Source organism: Eleginops maclovinus, chromosome 5 (genome assembly GCF_036324505.1).
Source record: "Eleginops maclovinus isolate JMC-PN-2008 ecotype Puerto Natales chromosome 5, JC_Emac_rtc_rv5, whole genome shotgun sequence".
NCBI classification, from domain to species: domain Eukaryota; kingdom Metazoa; phylum Chordata; class Actinopteri; order Perciformes; family Eleginopidae; genus Eleginops; species Eleginops maclovinus.
Window position 1 is genome coordinate 11,821,972 of NC_086353.1, and position 9,910 is coordinate 11,831,881.

The window sequence follows — 9,910 nt, forward strand, 5'->3', positions numbered from 1 at the left end:
GTTCCAGTCAGAAGAGGCCATTAAGAGCAGGTAGGGGGAATGTGGCAGGTTGTTATAAGGATGTAGCTTTCATTCATTATGGTAATTTTGGATACGGTACAATTGAGTTTTTTTTTATTTCCAAGTTTTTGCACTAACTTCTCCTTATCAACATATTATGTTAACATCCCTTCATCTACCTTTTGTTATGGGGTGGTGGCCACTTCGATTACAAGCGGTAGAAAAAAGATATCAACCATATCAAAATGCCAGTGACAAAATGTGTCTCAATTTAGCTAACTTCCACCATTAGCTGCTGGTCATACCAAACCAAGCGAGTAAGCCAGCATTTTATACTTATAAAACTTATCGTCAAAAGGAAGATGTCATTTCTTTTAAACCTGTGTTAAAGATGGAGAAAACTGGAGATTTAAGACAAACCAACCTCACACACTACAGTGTGAACTTAGTCATAGAACCCTAGTATTACACACACACGCACATGCCCAAGAAAACATACACACTCCCCAAATTGAGCTCCATGGCCACGTTTCCTCCATCTCATGTAAACACTATTGTGTGCCGGGCGATAGGGATCACTGGAACCTAATGTTTTGAGGCAATATTCGCAGTGCATTTCATGGAGAAAGTGACAAACAATGCTGCAAGCGCTGGCCGGGACATATGCTCTCTCCTCCTCTGCTAGGACAGACGTTGGCTGTATTTATTTTTCCTAATTGTCCTAAAAACAAGCTTTTCAACAAAAAAAGAACAGAAGAAGAGGTTACACTGATCCTCCTCATCGGTTTGTTCAACAAAATTTGAAGGAGGCAAAAGAGTCTGATGCAATATTATTGACACTATAAGCAAAAGCAAGCATAATTATTTTTAGATGTTGATATTTCTCCACCTGTTTAACATTTTACTCCTATAAAATGATGGACTTATCTATCGTTGTTCATTGTCAAATCTGGCGCTTACATTAGCCACAATGCCACTGTACCGCCACAAGTTTTAGATTATGGTGTGCTATGCTGGTAGTGGCTAATAATGAGGCAAACTTGAGGCAATTATTTATAACGCCCACAGCTGCTTTTGTCAAATCTCAGATTTTGAATAAGCTATCATTTGTAAGTCAAGTGTAGCCCCTTCATACTCCGCTAATCAAATCTCTTCCTTGTTATCATATTCCGTATTGTGTTCAAGTTCATGGTTATCCTGATCTCTGTAACGGCACCTTGTGTGGTGTCAGCCCCATGCCGATGGTCACACATCGTTCCATTCCCAGGATGCACCTGGCCGTGGTCTAGCGGGCGGACGTGGGGGACAGCTGTATCCTGTGCACACTTCCTGGTTTGGCAGAGCAGGCGGGGGGAGGGTTTAGTATGGGGAGGAGGGCCAGGCCAAGGGGTGGAACAGGCTTTTTCCAAACAGGATATATCTGCCACAGCCACAGGTGTGAGTACCCACACTCCTCATCCTCTTATACACATTTTTAAAAGAAATCACAGACCCCTAACCATTTGTAGCTTTGGTGGTTTGGTTAAGACGGGTTGGAGGGAATTGGAAGAATATATAAAGATAAGAAGTGTATAAAGGAAAAACAATGGAAGGTGGGATACGGAAAGAGGGAAAGGGCTCCTTTATTGTCTCAGAATAGACTCTCAGCTGGGAGGGAGAGCACGGCCGGTGGGCTAATCAGAGCATAATAGCCTCAATCAATAGTTTCCTTGATTGCACACATACTGAATGTCCAACGTCATAAGTTGAACAGGAGCCAGCAAAGCAACACAGCACCATGTTTTTACGAGGAACTAAAAGCAGGAGTGTAAAATATACAAAGCTGAGACTATGTTTTATTGCACCACCACCACCACCACCCTACTGCAGTGCAAACAGCACATTACTATATTTATATGGCTACAAAAACCATCCCATAAAAACCCTAATATATGTAGTATTAGGACGGTGATGGTCTGTATAGGGTCAGCGAAGAAAATATTGACTGAGTGAGGTAAATATTTGACCCATGAGTAAAGTTATTTAGTTGCAAAAAAGAGTGTTGATCTTTTTTCACTTGCTGTCTGCAGAAGAAGATTTAAGCCAATGGCGTAAATAGATGGCTGTGAAGTTTAGAAGTCTAGGAGAAGCAACTAGAGATCCCAACTTGTGCTTTTAATGATTATTTAGAGGAAAAACATATAATGTATTTTGAAGGACACATCTAATTCAATCTAACATGTATGACAGTAAATGCAACCCTATTGAACATAAATAAATACACCAATTAATAATTATTTAACTTCTACTGTTAAATTCTCGTCATATCTTGTTTTATTGCAGTGTTGCCTCTCTGTTTACTCTTGACTCTCCCTTTAGGTTGCACAACAAGCAAACTGTTAAAATAATTTACTGCAGTAAGTGCTGTGTGCTGTGTGAAATGTCACCAATAAAAGTAAGGCATTTTTAGCATTAGCCAATTCTTCCTTTGAAGGTCATCGGTGAAGAAGGCATACTGTAAAATACGGGGTTAAAAAATGACACAGTGGAGAGCCAGCCCAGTGACTCTCATCGGAGAGAGTCCGACTCATTTGACCCGGAAGGACTCATTTGGACATTTGACTTGCATCATGATGCATCATCACCTGCTTGATTACGTGCAAAACTTTACGAGTGCACTTCATCTTTTCAAACTGCCCACTCACATCCACTTCCACTTTTGGCAAATGTTTTCATAAGAGATGAGCACTGACAATTGTGTGTGTGTGTGTGTGTGTGTGTGTGTGTGTGTGTGTGTGTGTGTGTGTGTGTGTGTGTGTGTGTGTGTGTGTGTGTGTGTGTGTGTGTGTGTGTGTGTGTGTGTGTGTCAGTCAGTGCTTGTTTGTTTTTTGCATATGTGAACCACTGTATTTATTTCTTGGCATGCATTCTGTGTGTGTGTGTGTGTGCGTGTGTGTGTGTGGTGGCGGCCTTTGGGTCAGGATGACAGTGTGGAACAACAGTGTATTGTGTCTTCCTTTCTCATATTTCTCATCATCAGCACTGTCACTGTCCAAATTCCACTGGTGTGTTCACAGCATGGCGGAGGGACTCTGCCCTGTTGTCAACCCCCGTCCTGCAATAATAGGAAACTCAACATCACTTTTCCACTTTCTCCCTCACTATTCATCGCTAATTCAAAATATATCACTTCCTGTTTGGAGCTCACTTGCTCCAGACATGCTTTTATTGTTACAGTGTAGTGCTGCTGTTGCTCTGCAAATGGGTGTGGAGGTTCGAAAACATTTATAAACGTATCAAACACATTACATAAACCAATGCACAAAATTCGGCCTAGAGAAATGATACCTAACTGCATCTATCAGTATAATTGCCATTGACTGCCATTTGGGGTCCACCTAAATATACCTAGCTATCTTTATTAACACTAAATCACATTGTGTTTCTAAAACCATGATAGTCTGGTAGTGTACATGTTTTTTATTTGTCGCTTGATAATAGAAGTCATATCAAGACACTTTTCATGAAGAAAAGGGCTCGAGTATACTCTAAACCAAACATAACATACTGTACCACCGAAAGTAGTAGAAAGTAGTTTAGCTTTGATTACGGCACTGGGGCATTTTTTGCCAAGATCTTGTATTGATGACGGGAGATTCGTACCACTGCGCAAAGTCTTCTCCAGCACATCTCAAAGATTCTCAATCGGGTTCAGGTCTGGACTCTGCGGGGGCCAATCCATGTGTGAAAATGATGTCTCATGCTCCCTGAACCACTCTTTCGCAACTTGAGCCCGATGGATCCTGGCATTGTCATCTTGGAACATGCCCGTGCCATCAGGGAAGAAAAAATCCATTGATGGAATAACCTGGTCCTTCAGTATATTCAGGTAGTCAGCTGACCTCATTCTTTGGGCACATATGCTGAACCTAGACCAGACCAACTGCAGCAACCCCAGATCATAGCACTGCCCCCCAGAGGCTTGTGACCTTTTTTTTGGCCGGGTATGTTGTCATATTTTATTATATTTTACTGCACTCATTTTCCTACAGTATTATATGTTATGTATTATCATTCTTTTATTTTTTATAATTGTACTATTTATTTATTTTTGGTTACGTATTCTTCTTTCTGTGTCTTTGTATGCAACACTTTTCACCTGATTCTGATTCAATGTCAATACTTTGAATATACTTGATTAAATGTCAAATGTGACCATTTTGTTTTAACCAACCGTAAGGGGAGAATCTTTGTTGTCCTGTTCTGTTTCCTTCGGTTTTCCCCGAGCGGATCTGACTAACTGGAGTCAAGGCCTAAATTTCAAAATCTACTTTGATGTAGCACTTTGTCCAGTAGTAACGCATTTGAAGAGAAGTCCAACATATTCAGTAAAATACAAAGCTTTTAAGCTCAGTGCTTTCAGTGTCAGCTACAGTCCTGTTCACACAGTCTCATCTGTCGATCACTGGAACAGTTATAAGTTAGGATTATTGCTCAATGGCTCTTCAACGTGTAACGAGGGACGAGAACATTTTACTTTTTCACTTCCCGATGTAGAAAGTCTAGAAAATCTGGAATATCTATGTTTAAATTGTCTTTCAGCTGTAGAGCTGCTTCTACTTTAGTCTACCACCTCAGTCTAGTCAAGTAACAACGGCTATCGGTATAATTCAATATGTTTCAGCAGCAAAACCAACTGCATCCTCCAAAATAAACAGTTGAATCAACAGTTTTCTTAAACAGTTACACCGAAAACTGAGCTTTACTGTTATAGTTAAATGCAGGGTTATTGTATTACACTGCATTTAGAAATCCTCTTTCGCTTCGTGTATCTAATAATATCCAAGTGCACTAGTTGTCTCACACAAATATTGTCTCCTGTGAAGAAATGATTGTACTCGTGTTTTGGTCTGATCACCTCTAGATGGCGAGAGAGAATACGTTTTAAACTTGCAGCCTCCAAGTTTGTTTTGTGTCTTTGGGCTGTTTGTTAAATATAAAAGATTCAGAGCAGTGAAAGCAGTGATATTTTTCACTATCATAAGCTGACGAACAAAAGTTAGGGTATTATATGTATGTGCTATCAGAGACAGGTAAGAGAGAATTAATTGTATTTTGTACACAACTTTTTCTTTTCAGGTTTATTTCCGATCACCTGCTGCACATGATGTGGGGACTTTGATTGGGACTTGAGATTGGGGCCGACATCTACCAGATATTATCTGCCACAAACTCTGTTCTGTAGGCCCTGTTCAGACGACATTTTGAACAATCTGTAGCTCAAGTCCATATTTAATAACACATATCTACTATGTCTGCATCAGGAATGATTTAAGTGCTTTTGCTGACAAATAAGGTCACGGTCAAATGCTAGTACTAATGTTTGAAACATCTGACTATGGCAGAAGTCACAATATCAGGGATTACAGAATCGGCATCCTACTAATTCAGAAGTATAGAAAGAGACAAACTGAAATTCCTTTGGCTTCTCTCAATACAGTAAAAGAAATAGGCACAAATAAACAAAAGCACTAGTTAAAAAAACAACATTAATTTCCTAAAAAACAACCTTTAACATTTGTAGTTGCAGACTTTGTAGGCTGGAAGTGTGTATGTGTTTGTTCACAGTTATTATACTGCGTTCTGTGGTGGCGCAGGGATAAGAGGGATGCCAAAGCTTGAGGAAAGAGGCTGCTCTTCAGGCTCTTTGTGTTTGATTTGTCCTGAACTTTTTTGCCAGAAAGCAGCGTATCAAACGGAGTGGCCGGTTTGTGTAGCGTCTCGGATAATGCTGCTGGAATTCTTTCGCAGTCAACTGGTGTAGATGCTGTCAAGGTTTGGGAGCTCTGTCCTGTCGAAGCGCTGAGCCGCCTTTTGCAGATCTTTCTGCTGTGCAGCTGGTGTTCCACACAGTGATGCAGCTCCTCGGGATGCTCTCGATAGTTAAACGATAGAATTTTCCCAGCTGTTCCTGTTTGAGCCTTTCCTGTTTCAGCTTTCTCAGGAAGAACAGCAACAGTGTCTTTATAGGTCTTTTTGAAAAAAATAACCAGACAACTGCAACTTATTTAGAACACTGCTGCTGAAGTTCCCATTAACACCAAGAAATTAGATCACATCACCCGGTTTTCAGAGCATTTCACTCCCCCCAAATGCATCAAAGGATTTACTTCAAAATGTTATACTGACATTCAAGGCTCTGAATGGATTGAGGCCTAAATACATGTCTGATGTGTTGACATTTATGTGAAACAGTTCTTATTTTTTATGCTTCGCACATCTAGAATAAACTTCCAAAACATCTGAGGTCTACCACAACCCTGAGTTTTTTCAACCGAAACTGAAAGCTTTTGTGTTACACTGCTTTTACCAAGGTCATTAAATATGTAATTTTTCTTAAACATCTGCACCTCTGGAATCCTTTTTATCAACTATATTTCAAATGTTTGCATACAGTATTATATTATTTTTTCTCTTAACTCTCAACTGTTTCAATGCTTGTTTAAATAACTTTAAGGGGCTTTAGTCTAAAATATGCTATACAGATAAACCTACCTTACTATTTTTGCAAGACTTTTTGTTTGCCTAATGATAATGATTAAAGGCTTTATTTTTTGCAACATCCTTCTTACACATTCATTTGTTATTAAAGAGGCATTTGTTAACAATTGAAGGGGCATTGTTAATTATTATTTAAAAGCGATGTTGTCCCTGTGAAGCTACTTTTTATATTTGAACTCTCAAGTGAAACAGTTTTTCTCTTTTTATGGTTTCACAGGCTTATTTCCCGTCAGCTGAAATTTGGGAAACATTACCGCCATAAGTATAGTCCTCCATTTGTGGGCATGACGCTATGTAATACTGTAATACACACACACTTGCTCTCTGCTGGTGGGCTGCCGCTGCACCGCTCAGTATGTGGGTGGTCTGCACCAGGTGGAGGAGAGAGGGATTAACACCAGGCCTGCCTTAAGGGGGGGAAAAGTACAGAGGGAGAGAATATAAGAGATGGAGGAGAGATAGACATCTGTCCACCAGATGTGCTGTGCAAACATACGGAGGTGGTTTATGAAAAAGAGAGAAGAGAACGAAAAGGATATTTGGTCTCGAGACTCGGTGACAACTGGATGCATTGTGACTGAAATAAGTCAGCCTCCCTCTTCCCTAATCACTCTCTTTACTTTTCCGTGTGTGTGTGTGTGTGTTTGCTCTTGTTGTGTGTCATTGGGTTATATACATAACACACACACACATTTGTTCTCTTTCCGTCTCTTCTTCCGTTCCCCGGAGGAACTTCTGCAGGCTACTATTATACAGTGCAGTATAAAGCAGTGATGACCACCTGTTAAAACCTCAAAACATTCACTGTGTGTGTCTGTGTGTCGGAAGGATGTTGATGAGAGGCAATGAGACATGAACAACCTACAGCAGAACTAAATAATTAAATTATGAGTAAATAATTAAATGCACAACCTCAAAAGTACACCACCCTTCATTTCACTGAACCTATGAGCGTTCAATACTGTGTTGTGACATTTCTGCTGAGTAATGGAAACAAACATTTGCAGCTCAAATACAATTTAGAAATTGGACCTTAAGTTAACTCTTCCTTCCGTCAAAAATACTAATCAATGAACTGTCACAACTAAAATATAACCATGCCTAATAAAATAAGTTAAAAGTTGTACTTAACGCAAAATACATAAAACGATTATGTTACGATTAACTGTACGGTGTGTCATAAATAAATATCATACACGCCTCTATACCAAAGACCCATGTTTTTTTAATTAAGGAAACCCATAAGTTATTTGATGGAAAGCTGAAGTAATGCTGACCTATTAGACTTATCAGTAAAGTAAACTGATATCGTTGTTGTGTTTCCAGCTAAACACCATTTTTCATGATTGTGTTAAACAAAAAAGGATAAGATTTGACTCAAATTACAACACTAACTAACACTCCTTCTTTTATAACCGACTGTATAAATATGCCAAATTCTTCTTCCCTCACCTCTTAATCATTTTTTTCTCTGAGTGTCTATGGATTGACTGTTTCTTTTCTTCACTATGCTGTGTGTGTGTGTGTGTGTGTGTGTGTGTGTGTGTGTGTGTGTGTGTGTGTGTGTGTGTGTGTGTGTGTGTGTGTGTGTGTGTGTGTGTGTGTGTGTGTGTGTGTGTGTGTGTGTGTGTGTGTGTGTGTGTGTGTGTTTCTGTGTTTCTGTGTTTCTGTGTTTCTGTGTGTGTGTGGTTCACAGCTGTTTACATAGCTAACAGTGGGTGAGCCCTGTTCAACAAGCCCTACCTCTGGGCTGAGCCATGTTAAAGGCCTATAAACTCTGGATGAAAGCTTGGGCCAAATTAATAAACTTTAACTGGATAAAGATGTGGCTTATTACACAACATAAAATTGCCGCCCCTTGAATGACAAAAAAAAAATGTTAATTTACAAGTTCTTGTCCATAGAACATTATACAGTAAAAACAATTGAGTTGGTTGTGTACGTCCTGTTGGCATTACAATTAAAATCCCTCTCATACAGTGCTTTTCCCTGATCCTTCATATTTCTACCCACTGGCTCACTTTACCCCCGAGCTCCCTCTCTGAAAAGATAAAAAGTTCAACGAGCGAACCTAGAAAGGCAAACACACTTGGATAACTGAGTCCTCAATCCACATACACTCACAGCCTTTGGTGTTACGGGCTTGTTTCTACCATGCTCTGGTTATTGGGTGCTATTAGATTTTTTCCCACCTCGCTCTGTTAAAGTTGTTTTTCTTTCAAAGCCTAGCTGTGAAATGTACTTTATCACAAAAGTTATAGAGCAATAAATTCTGGAAGATAAAGTGGCTGGATTTCTTTAAAAACTCAATGTTGTATCATTACTTGGACACCGAATAGAGAAGAGCGTACCGATATCAGAAGCCTTTGCGTATGTGTGCCTGTGGCTTTATACATAATGTGATGCAAAATGTGGTGGAAGGATAAACCTGGACAGGATGTCTCAAAATATCAACTTTTAGAGCGAATCAGAACATTTGTGATCCACATGATAAATGTTAAACCTCCAATCAGTGATTTTTTTGTTGGCCAGCATATATTTTTAATGGGAAAACTTGCGAACGGTTACTAAATTTACACACGCAGGACCTTATCATTCATTTGAGTCATGTTTCATGTATAATCTTCATTTTATGTTTATGTTAAATGTACTACTTCAATCATTAGATGCATATACACACTATAAATAAGATGAACTCTGTTGCTGTTGGTCACTTAAAACACTAAAAGCCTTTTGTTGTATGCCTAAAATGACAAGAGAAAGTATTTTTTGCGTTTCTTTATTGCCTTTACAATTCCTGAGGAAAATATCTTTCTCTTTTGCTGTTTAGTGATCCACTTTATCCAACAGCAAGTCTGCAACTGTGTCTGTGTTCTGCTTGGTGCTGAGCTTGTAGTGCACAGTGGGTTTTCAGAGCGTTTTACACCTGAAAGCATCTGCCTGCAAAGCCCCAAAAGAAACATAAAGATTAAATCACAGCCAAGAGGAGCTGCAGATTCAGGTGACAATTGTCTGTAATATCGTCAGTATTTATTTCAAATTGCTTGATCATAAAAAATTACTTTTGTAACGCAGGCCTACACAAGTCTGCTTTCCACTCAAGAACAAATATTACATGCTTCTCCCTGTATGGTCTAATATAAGTCGGATATTTAATTTCCATGCAAATGCATTCTGAGAGCAGTGTTTGTAGTTTTATTATCTGTTTGCTTTGGCAGAAAATCTGAATTAAAAAAAGCATTTTTTTGTGCATTTTGTTGTTCCACCTGATGACTCACTACTGCTGCTGCCTGTCACCAGCGCTTCCTGATATTGTTATCCCCCTCCCATTCATCCTTCCTTTCTCAAAAACAGGACGTGTTGTTATCTG